Source organism: Scyliorhinus torazame, chromosome 5 (genome assembly GCF_047496885.1).
Source record: "Scyliorhinus torazame isolate Kashiwa2021f chromosome 5, sScyTor2.1, whole genome shotgun sequence".
In the NCBI taxonomy this organism is placed as follows: domain Eukaryota; kingdom Metazoa; phylum Chordata; class Chondrichthyes; order Carcharhiniformes; family Scyliorhinidae; genus Scyliorhinus; species Scyliorhinus torazame.
Genome location: NC_092711.1, coordinates 97084031 through 97102200, shown reverse-complemented (window position 1 = coordinate 97102200; position 18170 = coordinate 97084031). Strand labels below are relative to the sequence as shown.

At 48.1% G+C, this 18170-nt stretch overlaps 1 protein-coding gene and 1 long non-coding RNA gene across 2 annotated transcripts in view; one reads left to right on the top strand and one right to left on the bottom strand.

Moving 5' to 3' along the window:
* The window catches only part of LOC140419070 (uncharacterized), a 555344-nt gene extending 543340 nt beyond the window's left edge, over positions 1-12004 (bottom strand). Inside the window, exon 1 of the mRNA XM_072502799.1 lies at positions 11866-12004. The gene's annotated coding sequence lies outside the window, so the exon portion shown is untranslated. The remainder of the gene's footprint in view (positions 1-11865) is intronic.
* Positions 12005-12372: 368 nt separating this feature from the next.
* Positions 12373-14983, top strand: LOC140419096 (uncharacterized). Its single transcript, XR_011945531.1, has 2 exons — positions 12373-12465; positions 14347-14983. It is a non-coding gene; the product is annotated as an uncharacterized lncRNA (long non-coding RNA).
* Positions 14984-18170: the final 3187 nt, after the last annotated feature.

Below are 18170 nucleotides of genomic sequence, written 5' to 3'. Positions count from 1 at the left end.
TTACCCCAAGAGTCAGGATCCTGCATCCCGTCCAAGTGATCCCGTATGCGATCCATAAATTTAGTAATGTTAGCGGTCAAGTCCTGAACACCCATGATCCACTTGCCCTGTACTATGGCGCATACCCCACCCTCACGGGCCAGACGATAGTCAAGAGCATACCGGTTCTGCATTGCAAACAACCGTAGCTGAGGCAACTCCTTGGTTATTGCCCCGAGGGCTCCCAAGGTTTCATTTCCCAAGATGGTAAGGCCGCAAATAAAATAATTCCGATCACTAACAGCCAAGGAACCCCCCACACCTCCCAGTGTCAATACGCTCAGAATGCCCCACCCGGCTGAGTGGCCCCGGTTGGGTGCAAGAACCTGAGGTTTTTTCCAGTTCTCGCAAAATTCAGCAGAGACTGCCCGGCGTGCTAACTGATTATGCAGGTTCCACGCCGAAGGGCAGGGGACTGTGGTAGGGACTAGAGTCCCTATAGCAATTCGGCGGGGAAATGGGGTGACAAAACGTTGGTCGCCGTACCATTAAATAAAAAGTAGTATCCTTGTTCCGTGTGGAGACTAGCATCACAATCAGCATATCGGTTGCGTAAGGACCTCCCAGTAGCCCAGTTTATCCAATTTTGAAATGCCCATTCGGGCCGCCCAGCAATGCAGAAAGCCCTATTCCCAACAGTGATATGAGAGACATTCGCCCAGCCACAAAGGAGCTGGAGGCCAGCGTTCAATGGAACGCAAGTGATGTTGTAACAAACGCATTGGCCAGACGCCTGGGTGATATGGCACCTCCTGTCCGTACAGGTGGGAAACAGACATGTTATATTTGTGTCCACCTCTACCAGCAAACAGCCATATCCTTCACTGCTGAAGCAATTCTCGTACGACCGGGAATCCCTATTGGGAGTGAAGTGGCTAGGTATGTACGCCCTCCACCGTCGCAGCCTATCGTACTGTGAGTGGGGATTATCCCGAGGAAGGGGAAGGCCAATAGCCGGTGGTGCTGAATCCGGATCGTAAGGAAGAGTGACTTGCTGGGGCAATGGCTCGGAACGCTGACAATGAACCACCGTTTGGGGAGTGCCCCAAAGCGGTGAAACAGAAAATAACCTAGACACCGCTGCGGGGTTTGGGTAGCAGACAACCCGTCCCTGGCCATACAGACGGTGGTAAATCTGGTAGAAGAGATTCATACTACCCGGGTTTTCCTCAGTTTGGCCTTTAATTAACTTAAGTGCATCTCCCGGTAACCTACGTTCTAGCTGTACTTCCCTTCTCACACGCCCCGTCCTCTCTCTAGTCCCTTTCTCTTTCTCATGGTCTCTTCCTACACTCTTCTGACAGCCTGATGTTACATTTATTGTACCACTTTTAACACATCCAAAATCAAATTTACATGTATTCCAAAAACAAGGCAATGTCCATATAATGTTCCCTTCCCATCACCGGGGCCGGTGCAGCTGCTTCATGACTCCTGCATTCTCCTTAACTTTGATGACCTTCCATGAGTCGATACCATGTCCTCGTATATGGGGGCAGTGAAGAACATCACCTTTGCATAGGTGATGTATCCTTGTAGATTGGTTGGGGCTACACAGATACATAATATTCCCCTTTTCCATGTCCATCGCCAATAACACGCCAAGCGAAGTGAGGCCAAATATCAGACAGACGATGCGTAGCCACTCCATCATGCTCCACACCTGTAAAATAGCACTGGAGAAGGGAGGCAGGTTAGTATCCGACCCTTTACAGTAGTGGAGATGGACTCAATTTACAGTGATGTAGGTGGACCCAAGCACTTCGCCCCTCCACTTTAACTGCTGTGGGGGTGGTAAGGAGAACTTGGAAGGGCCCGTCCCATCGCGGCTCCGACCCCTTCCTAGTCCAATTTTTGACCATGACATAACTACCGGGCTGGACTGAAAGTGAGCTAGGTACTGGGGCAATGGCTGGTGAGCCGCACGGACTGGGCCATGGAGTTCCTTGAGCACTTGCGTAAAGGCTAGAACATAGGTGGTCATTTCTTCAGTCATCTGATGAAACTGAACCCGTCTGGGAACCTGCAGGCTCCAAGGAATTCTAAGAGGCCTGCCATAAAGAATCTCGGCGGGAGAGAGCCGGGCTGGTCCCGCAGGTGTAACCCGCAGCTGGAAGAGGGCAACGGGGAGCAACTTAAGCCATGTCAGTCCCGTGTCTGCTCTTAATTTAGCCAATTTAGTTTTGAGGGTCTGATTGTGTCTCTCAACCACCCCGGCTGCCTGCGGTCTGTAAGCACAGTGTAACTGCTGGCGTATGCCCAACTGGGAGCAAAACTCCTTGTTAATTTGTCCAATAAAATGAGGCCCATTATCAGAACTTAACTGAGCTGGTATACCGTACCGGGGAATGATTTCCCTCATCAAGACTTTAACCACAGTAACAGCTTTACTATAGATAGTCGGATACGCCTCAACCCATCTGCTGAACACATCCACAATGACCAAAACATATTTATAACATTGACACCTTTCCAACTCAATGTAATCCATTTGGAGCGTCTCAAAGGGACCACTGGGCAACGGGGTTTGCCCCTTCCCACAAGGGATACCTTTTCCGGTGTTATATTGCTGACAAATCAAACACCGATTACTGATACTTTGGGCCAACCCCTGCATTTTAGGGTGCCACCAAGTGTCCAGCAACAAATCACTAGTCCCTCGAGCCCCACAATGAGTTGCAAAGTGTACACATTCGATGACCCATAAAGCCAGTACATCAGACATACAAGTCTGATGTGCAGGCGTGGTCCATAAAGAGGAAACAGAATCATATGTACAACCTAACCGTTTCCACATTTGTTTATCACTCTCAGGAGCGTCCTCCTGTAACCTTATGACGTCTGGCATTGGCTTGTCAGAAGCAGACACATTCATAGTAGATCGTTTAGTCTGACTTAACATTTTAGGCACCATCACTTGCTGAATTTGTGCGGCTGTGCGCGCTGCACAATCTGCTCGTTCATTACCAACGTCAACTGGGGTTGTACCATTCGTGTGGGCAGCGCATTTAATAACGGAAATCTGCGCTGGCAGAAGGAGGGCCTGCAGTAGGTCATTAACTAAACCCCGGTGGGATATTTGACCACACATAATCATGTCAGGTTGTTCTGACGAAATGTCACTCAAATCGCCCCTTATTGTGGTAGTTTCCTGAATCAAGGCTAAACAGTCGTGGCCAGGTGCGTCTTCATGGACAGGGGGACCACTAAGAAAACAGGCTGGATTGATAGTGGTACAGTGTTTAAATGTCAGACGTGGATTGTTCAAAAGGTATATCTCATACCTATTCTGACGAGCTGCGGTAAGATGCTGACCATTCGCCCCATATCCCTGGCATGGTACTGGTCATGGACCTGACGTGTAATATGAGGGCTTACCGAAGCTGACTGTGGCCATAAATGTGGTGATATTGTAACAAAATCGGCTGTACCTTCTTTTCCCGTGACTGTGGCTGTAACCTTGACTGGCCATTCGGTCTCAAGTAATGGCCGGTATTTGTCCTCCAACTCCCTGTTTCGTCCAGTTCTGTCATAGGCCAGGGTAACGTGATGGAGTGACTGTTCAATGTCTAACGTCCACCACTGGGGGGTGATAGAAATATAGCACTGTTGTCTCATCCTCCTCTTCGCTGATCCACCCACCCAAAGTCACTATATTGGAGCTCCTGCTGGTAAACTACCATTTCTGCCGCTTGTTGGGATCGCAGATCATCCTTTTTCATTACATACTCAGTCTTAACCTTTGTAACTGAGCCTCCTTCTTGGCCTACACCCTCCTTCCAGTAAAATCTGACTGCCCTTGCCATCTGGGAAGGGTCGTTCTCTGTCCAATTCATGTTATTACATTTCACAGCAGTAACCACAGAAGGTGGTAGGCAATGCATTAACATAGCACAGTATTGAGGGGAATTCTGACCATTTTGATACAGCAAATCGCCTGACTGCCCCCGGTAGATTTCATTAAAACGCCCCAGACATTCCTATGGCTCGTCAATCTTCCTAGGTTTTAGGTCTAAGATAACAGAAAGATTTATGGGCCTTTGAAATGTGCTATTCAACGCATTCAAGATCTGTGTCCTTCTTTTCTCTATTTGCTCTCTTTTTTTTTTTAAACTTAAAAATGTTTGAAAATTCAAATTGAATTACTGCAACTTGCAAGCTTAGCTCTGATCTCAACTCAGAACTAAATTTACAATTTGCTTAACACAAACTTGTATAACATTTACAACTTAATTATTTCTTTATCTTAACAATTTTTCTTTTAACAAGTTTTTTTTCTGTTACATACACATAAGTATTAGCAAAATCAACTATCATAAGTATTAGCAAAATCAATTATCATCTCCAGATTGACACTTTTTAAAATGGTGACCATGATCTTCTTTAAGTTTCTATTAATCTCCAGATAAAATGAGATAAACCTTATTTCAAGTAAGTAAAATTTAAGATTCTGGCAATTTCAATCAATTGCTTTCGAAAATAATAACTTTTATCAAAGAGGTGGAGAAACCCACTGGTTTCCTTTAATTAATTCAAAACGTAACTTTGCTGGTGTTCACTGACTCAAAGGAAAGGTATCCGATTACACTGCAGACTGGTGCTGTTATCTCAAGGCCTGAGTGAGAAGCACTGTCTGTTTTCAACTCCGCCTGCTGCTGTTAACCCTTTGAGAGACTTCTGCTTCAACCTCACAATCTCAACTAGACCTCGGAACTTTACAGTCCAAGGAGACAATTTTAGCTTAATCAACTATATATTTAAAACACTCACACATAGAGTTGAACCATCTTCAGATTTAAAAAGTTATACTGGACTGAACCTTTATTATTTAAGTCACATCAGCCTCTGAACCCTGATAATAGACTGAACCTTTATTATTTAAGTCACATCAGCCTCTGAACCCTGATAATAGACTGAACCTTTATTATTTAAGTCACATCAGCCTCTGAACCCTGATAATAGACTGAACCTTTATTATTTAAAGTCCCATCAGCCTCTGAACCCTGATAATAGACTGAACCTTCATTATTTAAAGTCCCATCAGCCCAAAACCCTAACCCAAGCCGAAACAACAATATGAAATCCCATCAATTAAAGTGCTAATCCCCAGACTGACCTGTGATTTCGTCGAGGCGGTCTTTCTGTGCCAACCGCGAGTGACCAGACTAATCAGACGATAAGAAGAGGGGAACAATCAATGCTGGTCGTTTTCCATTTCTACATTGAGGGCCCTTTGTTCCCGTCCTCCTGTTCATAATCAGTCTAATTCTGATTTCGCAGTTGGATCAGGATCGCCCAGAGAAATCCCGGTTTTCGGCACCAAATGTTGATCTCCAAATTTCTTTCCCTGTCAGTCTGGCCTCAATAAAAGTTGAGACGGATTCGCACGTAAACAGAAGTTATTTATTTAGCTTGCAAGCTTGAATCATCTTACAGAAATGTAACAGGACATCCAGCCTCTTACACTCCAGAAAACGACTGACTAAAAGACAAAGGGATCTCTGCAAAATCAGTTCAAATGGTATCAAGTTTCACATACTCGACGGACATAGGTCAGCCTAGGTCCCTCCTGACCTGTTCGATCTATTCTGATTGGCTCACTTCCAATCCCTTTCTCTGGCCCCTATCAATGAAGCATCACTCTCATAGACACACCTCTTCCTGCTTTTTCCATGCGGTCTCAAATTCCTTTGTCCCTAACTGCAAGAATCAAAGTGGCTTATTTCTACATTACATTAACTAGTAACTCTAAAGTAACTATTTTATATCACATTCGTCATGGTCACTGACGGTCTCAATGGGATCCACCAGTTCCATCATCATACAGCAACAGCACATCACCTGTCCAGCCACATTCAACTAGTTAATTAATTTAAATATATATTTTTAAAATTTTCTTTATAGAACCTCAAGGATAAACAAGAACACCAACCAAAACACAGCCCTCTCTCGCCACTCACCCGAACTCAGTCACTCACCTAAACTCAGGTGCACTCTGTTCCAATCAGCACTCAGTCACTCACCTAAACTCAGATGCACTCTGTTCCAATCAGCACTCAGTCACTCACCTAAACTCAGATGCACTCTGTTCCAATCAGCACTCCGTGACTAAAGGCACTCCTACCACACCTTTTGTGCACTCACCTCTCCCAGCACTGTCCCGGCTCTCTCCTCCCACACTTTTTAAATCTCCCGGCTCTCTCTTCCGGCGCTGTTTTCGCTGTCCCGGCTCTCTCTGCTCCCGCGCTGTTTTCGCTCTCCTGGATTGACTGAATGGAGTCTCCAGGATTTGATTTGATTCATTTGTGGGAGTCACTGGCTGGGCCAACATTTATTGCCCATCCCTAATGTTCCTCAAACCGAGTGGCTTGCTCGGCCATCTCGGAGAGCATTAAAAGAGTCAACCACATTGCTGTGGTTTGGAATCGTGTCGGGCAGATCAGGTAAGGATGGCAGATTTTCTTTTCTGTTCATTCACGGGATGTGGGTGTCGCTGGCTGGGCCAACATTCACTGCCCAGCCCTAATTGCCCTTGAACTGAGTGCATCTCAGAGAGCATATTAAGAGTCAACCGGCTGACTGGATCTGGATCTGGAATCACATGTAGGCCGACCAGGTAAGGATAGGTTTCCTTCACTGAAGGACAGGAGTGAACCAGATGGGTCTTTGCAACAATCGGCAATTGTTTCATGGTCATCAGTAAACTTTCAACGAGTTCAAATTTCACCTTCTGCCTTGGTGAGATTCATGGGTCGTTACAATAATCGACAATGATCATAGAATTTACGGTGCTGAAGGAGGCCATTGGCCCCATTAGGTCTGCAAAGTATTGAATTCAAATATTACCTTCTGCCTTAGTGAGCGTCAAAGCTCGGAAATCATTAGGACAATGCTGCCTGAAATGATGGCAGAAACCCTCATAACATTTAAAAAGTATTCAGACAGACATTTGAATTGATGTAACTTAAAAAGCTACAGACCACAATCTGGAAATTGAGATTAGGCTGAATACCTACTTTGTAGCCACGATGAGCTGAATGAAATGCAACAGAAACAACAAACTTTAACAAAATCTGGGATAGTAACTCTCACTGCAAACAAGGTCAGCAGTTTGCCCAGTTTACCTGCCAAGTATGCTAATGCGGTAGTTTTAAAATTTACCTGCATACGTAAGAGTACTGTGGTGAACCACTGTGTACACCTATATTAGGGGATGTAAGGTAGGATCTGCACTACAGGTTCGCCGGTAGCCTCTGCCGGCTGGCTCCATCCACGAGGAGCTGTATAAATATGCGTGTCCTCCATTGATCTGCCATTTTGCCAGCTGCAGTAGGAGGCCACGCATCTGACTGCAATAAAGCCACAGTTGTACCCAATCTGAGTCTTTGTGCAATTGATCGCGCATCAATTTATTGCAGTCAGGTTTTCAACAAAATGGATATCAAAATCAAACCAGATCGCCTGCAGCTGGATCTGCACTCACCCAACGCCAGAAAGGACTTTACTCACTGGCTAGCTTGTTTTGAGGCTTACATCAACGCTGTGATCCCGACGCCAACGGAGGCTCAGAAGATAAAGGTCTTGTATTCTAGGTTGAGCTCCAGCGTGTTCCCGTTGATCCAGGACGCCTCGGGTTACGCGGAAGCGATGGCGCTCCTAAAAGAACACTATGCGCAGAAAACCAACACGCTCTTTGCCAGGCACGTACTCCCCACTCGTTCTCAACTCCTGGTGCGTCCATCGAAGACTTCTGGCAGGCCCTAATCCCACTCGTCCAGGACCGTGACTGTCAGGCTGTTACGGCTGCTGAACATGCTAATCTCCTCATGCGCGATACTTTCGTAACAGGGATTGCGTCGGACCGCATCCGAGAACGACTGCTGGAAGGGGCCACGCTTGACCAAGCGGAGATGAAAACGTTAGCGCTCTCCATGACGGTCGCATCCCGTAATGTCTAGGCATACCCCCCTCGCCACGCGACCTACCGTCCTACCCCTCCTGGACCCCGCAAACAACCCCCCCAGCTGGGGCCCAGCCTAGCCAATCCGCCTAGCCGCATGCCGATCCACACACCCAGGGGGTCCCCGCTGCTACATCTGTGGTCAACAGAAGCCCCCCCCGCCAACTCTGCCGGGCCCCCACCTCCACTTGCAAGTCCTGTAGTAAAAAGGGCCACTTCACAGCTGTGTGCCAGGCCCACGCAGTCACCGCTTTCGTGCCCGCTATCGCCCCCTCCCCCTGCCAAATGCACAATGGGCGCCGCCATCTTCTCCTCCCGGGGCCATTTGTGGGCAGTCGGTGCCACTATCTTCCCCCCCTCAGTCCACATGCGGCCATGGGCACCGCCATCTTGCCCAGCACCACCAACGTGCGTCCCATGGGTGCCGCCATCTTGTCCCGCCCTGTAATGTGCGCCGCATAGGCGCCGCTATTTTGTTCCCCACAGGACCTCCGGACATCCCACAATCTGGGTCGCTGACACTCTCCATCCAAAACATCTGATGACCACCCGCAGCTCACCTCAATGACGCTGGACCAATCTCGTCCACACAACCGGGCCACCGCTTCGACAACAGTGAAAATCAACGGCCACATGACCTCTTGCCTGCTTGACTCCGGGAGCACCAAAAGCTTCATACACCCGGATACGGTAAGGCGCTGCTTCCTTGCGGTCCAACCCGCCAATCAAAGGATCTCCCTGGCCTCCGGATACCACTCCGTCCCGATCCGAGAGTTTTGTATGGTCACTCTCACTGTTCAGGGCATAGAATTCAGCGGTTTCCTTCTCTACGTCCTTGCAAATCTCTGCGCTGCACTATTGCTGGGCCTGGATTTTCAGTGCAATCTCCAGAGCCTCACCATTACATTCGGCGGGCCCCTACCTCCACTCACCGTTTGCGGTCTTGCGACCCTCAAGGTTAACCCCCCCTCCCACTTTGCCAATCTAACTGCGGATTGCAAGCCCATTGCCACCAGGAGCAGATGGTACAGCACTCAGGACAAGGCCTTCATCAGGTCCAAGGTCCAGCGGCTGCTTCGGGAAGGCATCATCGAGGCCAGCAACAGCCCCTGGAGAGCCCAAGTGGTAGTAGTAAAAACTGGGGCGAAACACAGAATGGTCGTGGACTACAGCCAGACCATCAATCGGTACACGCAGCTCAATGCGTGCCGCCTCCCACGCATATCTGATATGGTCAATCAGATTGCGCAGTACCGGGTCGTCTCAACAATTGACTTGAAATCCGCCTCCCACCAGCTCCCCATCCTGAAATCGGACCGTACGTATACTGCCTTAGAGGCAGACGGTCGGCTTTATCACTTTCTTTGGGTTCCTTTCGGCGTCACTAACGGGGTCTCGGTCTTCCAAAGGGAGATGGACCAAATGGTCGACCAGTACGGTTTGCGGGCCACATTTCCGTACTTAGATAATGTCACCATCTGCGGCCATGATCAGCAGGACCACGAGGCCAACCTTGCTATATTCCTCCGCACCGCCACTCTTCTCAACATTACGTATAATAAAGAGAAGAGTGTGTTCAGCACGACCCGCATAGCCATCCTCGGCTATGTAGTCCAAATTGGACTTCTGGGACCTGACCCCCGAACACATGCGCCCCCTCATGGAGCTCCCCCTCCTCCACTGCCCCAAGGCACTCAAACGCTGCCTGGTGCTATTTTCCTACTACACCCAGTGGGTCCCAAACTATGCAGACAAGGCCCGCCCATTCATACAGTCCACTCAATTTCCCCTCGCGGCCGAGGCACAACATGCCTTTGCCCGTATCAAAGCTGACATAGCCACGGCCGGGATGCACGCAGTGGACGAGGCACTGCCCTTTCAAGTAGAAAGCGACGCTTCAGATGTCGCCCTTGCCGCCACTCTAAATCAGGTAGGCAGACCCATGGCATTCTTTTACTGCACCCTTCATGCCTCTGAAATTCGGCACTCATCTGTCGAAAAGGAGGCCCAAGCTATCGTTGAAGCTGTGCGCCATTGGAGGCATTACCTGGCCGGCAGGAGATTCACTCGTCTCACTGACCAACGGTCGGTAGCCTTCATGTTTAACAACACGCAGCGGGGCAAGATCAAAAATGATAAAATCTTACGGTGGAGAATCGAGCTCTCCACCTATAATTACGAGATTTTGTGTCACCCCGGCAAACTCAACGAACCCCCAGATGCCCTCTCCCGAGGTACATGTGCCAGCGCACAAGTAGACCAACTCCGGGCCCTGCATGACAGCCTTTGTCACCTTGGGGGGGGGGGGTCACATGGTTGTACCACCTCGTCAAGGCCTGCAATCTGCCCTACTCCATCGAGGAAGTACGGACAGTAACCAGGGAATGCCAGGTCTGTGAGGAGTGCAAGGCGCACTTCTACCAGCTGGACCGTGCGCGCCTGGTGAAGCCTTCCCGCCCCTTTGAACGCCTCAGTGTGGATTTCAAAGGGCCCCTCCCCTCCACCTACCGTAACACGTACATTCTCAGTGTGGTCGATGAATACTCCAGATTCCCCTTCACCATCCCATGCCCGATATGACGTCTGCCACCGTCATAAAGGCCCTCAACACCATTTTTGCTCTGTTCGGTTTCCCCGCCTACATCCACAGTGATAGGGGATCCTCATTCATGAGTGATGAGCTGCGTCAGTTCCTGCTCAGCAGGGGTATTGCCTCCAGAAGGACGACCAGCCACAACCCCCGGGGTAACGGCCAAGTAGAAAGGGAGAATGGGACGGTTTGGAGGGCCGTCCAGCTGGCCCTAGGGTCCAGGAACATCCCAGCCTCTCGTTGGCAGGAGGTCCTCCCTGAAGCACTACACTCCATCCGGTCACTACTGTGCACCGCCACAAATAACACACACCATGAACGTGTTTTTACCTTCCCCAGGAAGTCCACATCTGGAGTGTCGCTCCCGACTTGGCTCGCAGCTCCAGGACCGGTCCTGCTCCGTAGGCACATCCGACTCCACAAGGCGGACCCCTTGGTGGACAGGGTACACTTGCTCCACACCAACCCTCAGTATGCCTACGTGGAGTTCCCCGACGGCCGCCAAGATACTGTCTCCCTCAGGGACCTGGCACCATCAGGTTCCACCCCAGCACACTCCCCCGCCCATGCGCCTCCCTCCCCTCTCCCGGCGCTACCAACATTAACCCCACCAGACCCATCCCCCCCCCCCCCCCCCCTGCCCACACAAGTGGATGAAGAAGATGTTGGCACGCTCCCGGGGTCATCCGACTACTGGCCAGCACCAGCACCGACATCGGCGCCACCGTTACGTCGCTCGCAGCGAATTGTCAAAGCACCGGATCAACTGAACCTCTGACGGCTCCGGACCGTTAAAATGGACATTTTTTTCCTTTCCCACTCATATTATAAGACACTGTACATAATTTGCAACGTTGTATATAGTTCCACACCACCCCGCCGGACTCATTTTTAAAGGGAGTGAATGTGGTGAACCACTGTGTACACCTGTATTAGGGGATGTAAGGTAGGACCTGCACTACTGGTTCGCCGGTAGCCACTGCCGACTGGCTCCGCCCACGAGGAGCTGTATAAATATGCGTGACCTCCATTGATCTGCCATTTTGCCAGCTGCAGTAGGAGGCCACACATCTGACTGCAAAAATGCCACAGTTGTATCCAATCTGAGTCTTTGTGCAATTGATCGCGCATCAAGTACAACAACAAATTATTTAATTACACCGATCACATTGGGGAAGTTAGCCTCAAATTTAACCCGGAATGGTCATTAAAAATTTCCCAGTCACTCTGATATCTGAAATCTTTATCCACGGACAGAACAGACAAACCATTTTACCTCCCAATGATATTCAGGTCCTGATGATCCGAGTAACTCAGTCAGACGATGATGTGATGTTTGGTTTGAAGTTCCCGTTAGTAAATCCTCCTCTTTCGAAAGGGGTTTCCAAAGGAATTTCACTCTCGGTCCAGGCGAGAAATTCACAATATTCTCTCTTCCGGCTTCCGGGTCCTGGACGGCCGCGCATGCGCCCTGTTGCACCTGAGAAAGATGGCGGCCGCGCAGGCGCCCTGTGGCACAGCACCCACAAAACAGATGACAGCCGTCAACTGGGGCCGATCAGAGAGAAAAACACCGATGCGGCCTCCCCATTCGGGACATACACCGAATTGTATCAAAAGTACCGGAACTAATATATCACCCTGAGGAACGTAAGGAAATAATGGCGGATAAGGCTACCCGGAATGCCGGGCGCGGATGAAAACGCCCTATGTTGGTCACAGGAGTCAGAACGCGCAGGCGTCAGAATGTCCCGCCTCCGGAAGTCGCCTATCTGTGTGGAGCATGCGCGGTGCTGCTCCGGGCTGAGCGCAGCCGCAGTGAGAGTGAGTGCGGCTCCCAGAGGCTGAATGAGAGCCGCCGCGAGCGGGGACAATGGTGAGAATCCAAACCCCCCAATAAGACCCATTGATTTTATTGTCAGTCTGCAGACAGGAGCTGGAGAACTGAACCCAGGCAGAGGCGAGGGAGGGAGAAAACTGGGAGTGGAGGAAAGAAATGGTGCAGATTGTGAGATGGGTTTGGATTTCAGCCCAGGGAGGAGGGAGAGTGTGTGGGACGGGGATTTACAGCTTTGGGGGAGCAAGAGAGGAAAAAATGTTCCAGAGAAACTAGAATTCGCTGTTCAGAATTTCTATCCTGGACTGACAGTGATGGCTTTTGCAAACTACTTTTACAGGATATTGGAAGTGGAGGATTGGCCACAGAAAACTCAAAACCAAACATCACATCGAGATCTGACAGCCACTCGATTCATCAGGAGTTGAATATCATCAGGCTTTGAAACTGGAAGGAGAAATGTTTGTCTCTTCCGTTTAAGGAAAAAAAATGTCAAAGATCAGTGTGACTGGAAAAGCACCGAGACACACACAACACACACTCGAATGAGAGTGTTTCATTGCACTGACTGGAAAGAGCTTGAACTAGTTACACAGCCTGAAAGAAAATCACACCATTCACAGCAGGGAAAAACTATACTCCTGTTGCGTGTGTCGACAAGGCTTTAAGCAGGAGAGACATAAAGACCCCTCACAATGGAGAAACCCTGGAAATGTGCAGACTGTGGGAGGGGTTTCAGTTACCATCACAACTGGAGGTTCATCGGCACAGTCACACTGGGGAGAGACTGTTCACCTGCTCCATTTGTGGGAGGGATTCACCCATTCATACAACCTTCACACACACCAGCGAGTTCACATTGAGGAGAGGCCATTCACCTGCCCTGTGTGTGGGAAGGGATTTGCTTGATCATCCCACATTGTGACACACCAACTTGTTCATACTGATAAGAGACCGTTTACATATCCTAACTGTGAAAAGAGTTTTAAATGTAAAAAGGATCTGCTGACACATCATCGTAGTCACACTGGGGAGAGACCGTTCACCTGCTTAGTGTGTGGGAAAGGATTCATTCAGTCATCCCACCTGCAGACACATCAACGTGTTCACTCTGATAACAAACATTTTAACTGTCCTGACTGAGAAGAGCTTTAACAAAAAGGATTTACCAACACACCAATATGCTCACACTGGGGAGAGACCATTCACTTGCTCTGTGTGTGGGAAAGGATTCAGCCATCCATATGCCCTACTGAACTACCAGAGAATTCACACCGGGGCGAAGCCATTCACCTGCTCTGATTGTGGGAAAGGATTCATTAATTCATCCAACCTTCTGATACACCAGCAACTTCATACAGGGGACAGACCGTTCACCTGCTCTGAATGTGGGAAGGGATTCACACGTTCATACAACCTTCTGACACATCAGCAGGTTCACAGTGAGCAGACCGTTCACCTGCTCAGTGTGTGGGAAGGGATTCACTCGTTCCTCCTAACTATTGAATCACCAGCGAGTTCACACTGGGGAGAGGCCATTCACCTGCTCTGTGTGTGGGAAGGGATTCAGTCAGTCATCCAACCTGCTGACACACCAGAGAGTTCACAGTGGAGAGAGGCCATTCACTTGCTCCATATGTGGGAAGGAATTTTCTCATTTATCTTATATTCTGAAACATCATCGAGTTCACACTGGGGAGCGGCTATTCAACTGTAATGTCTGTGGAAAGGGAGTTTACTCACTCATCCCACCTGCTAACACATCAGCGAGTTCACAAGCGACTACAAGGTTTAGATTATACCATTATTGATGCTGTTAATTATGTCCAGGACTGAATAATGTTCACTCTGACTGTCTTAATCTGCTGATGAGGTTTATAAATGTGAAATAAATCAACTTTATTTGAAACGTTGTTGCAGATCTTTCACACCTGAGTGTTTAACATCACCTGTCTGGAGCTCAGAAAGGACAATCTGTGGAAGGATCATACGGCAGGAACAGAACTTCAGCCTGGACACAGTCTTTCAGGGTCACGCTGAGAGGGACAAACAACACTTTGGTCTTTCTCATCTCGTTTCACTGTCAGCAAAGCCCCCGTGTGGGTTATTCCTGAGGCGTGTAAGAAATGTGTCCCAACCGCTCTCTTCCATGTTTCAGAGCTCCTAGAACAGAAGCTCCTTTACAACTGTGTTCAGAGTCAAGAAGAACAATGGTGAATGCTGGAAATGTGCTGTCAGATCTGAGATTGGTGTAAAACTGTGATGTTCCTGATTGAATTTAAAGCAGCTGGTTTAAGTTTCCAGACTGAAAATGTGTTTGTGTGACAGTCACAATGAAATAATTGAATAGAAACCTACTTAACATAGATTGGTTGAAGTCTGCGTTAAAATAGCAGCTGTTAACTGCTGGGATAATTGGACAACAGTTTGATTCCCAGATAATGAAGGAGCTGCAGTGTGTATCCAAGAATTCCCAGTTTTGTTTATGTGTGCTTCCCACATTCTGTCTTTTTAAATAAACCTCAGCCCTGCGGGCCTTTAACAATCAGAAACATAACAGAGTAAGGGCAAAGCTGTGCCCGCCCCTTTAACTGGGAGCTGAACAGTGTCAGAACCCCGGATGTCCCTTTAAGAATAAGTGATGTGTTCAGCTGAAGATTCCTATTGGCTGCTTTCTGGGTGGTCTCCTTATTCTGATTATTCTCAGTGATCCTCAGGTATATGAACCTGCTCTCCTGTCTCTCACACACTGAACATCTCTGTATTAGTGAGAGGCAGCACGGTTTTGTGAAGGGGAGGTCGTGTCTCACTAACTTGATAGAGTTTTTCGAGGAGGTCACTAAGATGATTGATGCAGGTAGGGCAGTAGATGTTGTCTATATGGACTTCAGTAAGGCCTTTGACAAGGTCCCTCATGGTAGACTAGTACAAAAGGTGAAGTCACACGGGATCAGGGGTGAACTGGCAAGGTGGATACAGAACTGGCTAGGCCATAGAAGGCAGACGGTAGCAATGGAGGGATGCTTTTCTAATTGGAGGGCTGTGACCAGTGGTGTTCCACAGGGATCAGTGCTGGGACCTTTGCTCTTTGTAGTATATATAAATGATTTGGAGGAAAATGTAACTGGTCTGATTAGTAAGTTTGCAGACGACACAAAGGTTGGTGGAATTGCGGATAGCGATGAGGACTGTCTGAGGATACAGCAGGATTTAGATTGTCTGGAGACTTGGGCGGAGAGATGGCAGATGGAGTTTAACCTGGACAAATGTGAGGTAATGCATTTTGGAAGGGCTAATGCAGGTAGGGAATATACAGTGAATGGTAGAACCCTCAAGAGTATTGAAAGTCAAAGAGATCTAGGAGTACAGGTGCACAGATCACTGAAAGGGGCTACACAGGTGGAGAAGGTAGTCAAGAAGGCATACGGCATGCTTGCCTTCATTGGCCGGGGCATTGAGTATAAGAATTGGCAAGTCATGTTGCAGCTGTATAGAACCTTAGTTAGGCCACACTTGGAGTATAGTGTTCAATTCTGGTCGCCACACTACCAGAAGGATGTGGAGGCTTTAGAGAGGGTGCAGAAGAGATTTACCAGAATGTTGCCTGGTATGGAGGGCATAAGCTATGAGGAGCGATTGAATAAACTCGGTTTGTTCTCACTGGAACGAAGGAGGTTGAGGGGCGACCTGATAGAGGTATACAAAATTATGAGGGGCATAGACAGAGTGGATAGTCAGAGGCTTTTCCCCAGGGTAGAGGGGTCAATTACTCGGGGGCATAGGTTTAAGGTGAGAGGGGCAAAGTTTAGAGTAGATGTACGAGGCAAGTTTTTTACGCAGAGGGTAGTGGGTGCCTGGAACTCACTACCGGAGGAGGTAGTGGAAGCAGGGACGATAGGGACATTTAAGGGGCATCTTGACAAATATATGAATAGGATGGGAATAGAAGGATACGGACCCAGGAAGTGTAGAAGATTGTAGTTTAGTCGGGCAGTATGGTCGGCACGGGCTTGGAGGGCCGAAGGGCCTGTTCCTGTGCTGTACATTTCTTTGTTCTTTGTTCTTTGTTCTATCTCTGTTCTGTTTCAGATTCTGACTTAACCTCTCTCCGCTCTCACACTCACTCATTCCACAGACCTCCTACCTCTCTATCTTTCTCTCAGACACTCACTCCTTTAACATTTCTATTTCACAGAGCGCCTAAACTCACTTAATTTCTCTCTCTGAAGAAGCACAGAACACACTGAACCTCTCCTCCAACATCTCATTTATGGAGACTGAATCTTTTCTCTCTCTACCTCTCACTTTCTCTCTCTCTCTGATCGGCCCCGACTAACTTTACATCTCCAATTTTCTAATAACCCTCATTGAGGAAAATTTAATTTTGGATAATGTCCCCTCATTTCTCCCAGTGATATCCTCAGTCCATCTTCCTGTTCAGTTAATATGTTAAAAATCTAAATAACCTCATATTTTAATGTTTAAAATGGGAATGGAGGTGAATGTAATGCTGGGACTGGCAGCAATATGTGTGGGTGTTCTTGATACTGTCAGAGTGAGTTCACCCTCACAGACAGGAAGACTGTTCATGGTGATAACATGAAACTGACGCCTGCGTTTCATTCTCAGGAAACACAACTTCCTGTTTCTCTGCTGCCAGTTCCAAACCACACATCTCACTTCTGAGCAGAAAATAAATCCAGGGACCACAATCTGGTGAGAACATCTGTCAAGGCGGCCTATATCTGCCCACAGAGTCAGGGCAGAGTCACACAGATCACATTGTGGTGACATTTACAAATGAGCCGGTTATTTCTATTCAGAGTCTCCATTCCCGGACAGCACCGGCTGTGTCTGTGGATCAGTCACTGAGTTCTTTCTGCTCTTTGTAGCTGGGAACTGATCACCTGCTCCCTTATATTTTATATTATTCTTTCTGTGTTACTTGTTTCCTCTATTTCTCAGCATTTATCTCTCGCCACCTCATCTTTCTGCTGTTTAAAATCTCAGTTTTGTCTCTCCTTTCCTCTGTATCTCTCTCTCTCTCTCTCTCGGTGTCTGTATGTTCCTATTTAATAGAGGTGTAGAATTTCATGAAGGGGTTGTAATAGATTAAAGAAAGAAAGAAGGAGAAAAACAGTAAATGTTGGAAAAACTCAGCAGTTCTGGCAGCATCGGTATTGAGAGAAAAAGAGTTAACATTTTGTGTCCCTGTGACTCAGAGCAGGAGAAACAGGAATTGTCCCTCTGAGATCAGGGAAGGTGAAGGGGAGATTTAATAGAGGTGTTTAAAATGAGGAAGGATTTGTGATAGTGTCGATGGGGAGAAACTGTTTCCCAAGAGCAGGAGGGTTTGTAACCAGAGGACACAGAGATTTAACATATTTGACAACAGAACCCAAGGGGGTGATGAGGAGAATTGTTTTTACACAGTGATGTGATGTGATATGGAATTGACACTGACAGGCTGCTGGAAGCAGATTTACAGTAACTTTCAAAGGGAGTTGCACTTGTAGAGTGTAAATTGGCAGTGTTATGGTGAACCAGATGAATTCGACAGTTCACTCAGAATCTCTACAGTGCAAAAGGAGGCCATTCGGCCCATTGAGTTTACACTATACCTAGGCACAATCCCCCATCCTATCCCTGTAACCCCACCTAACCCACACATTTTTGGACACTGAGGGGAAGTTGATCATGGCCAATCTACCTAAGCTGCAAATCTTTGAATGCTGGTAGGAAAC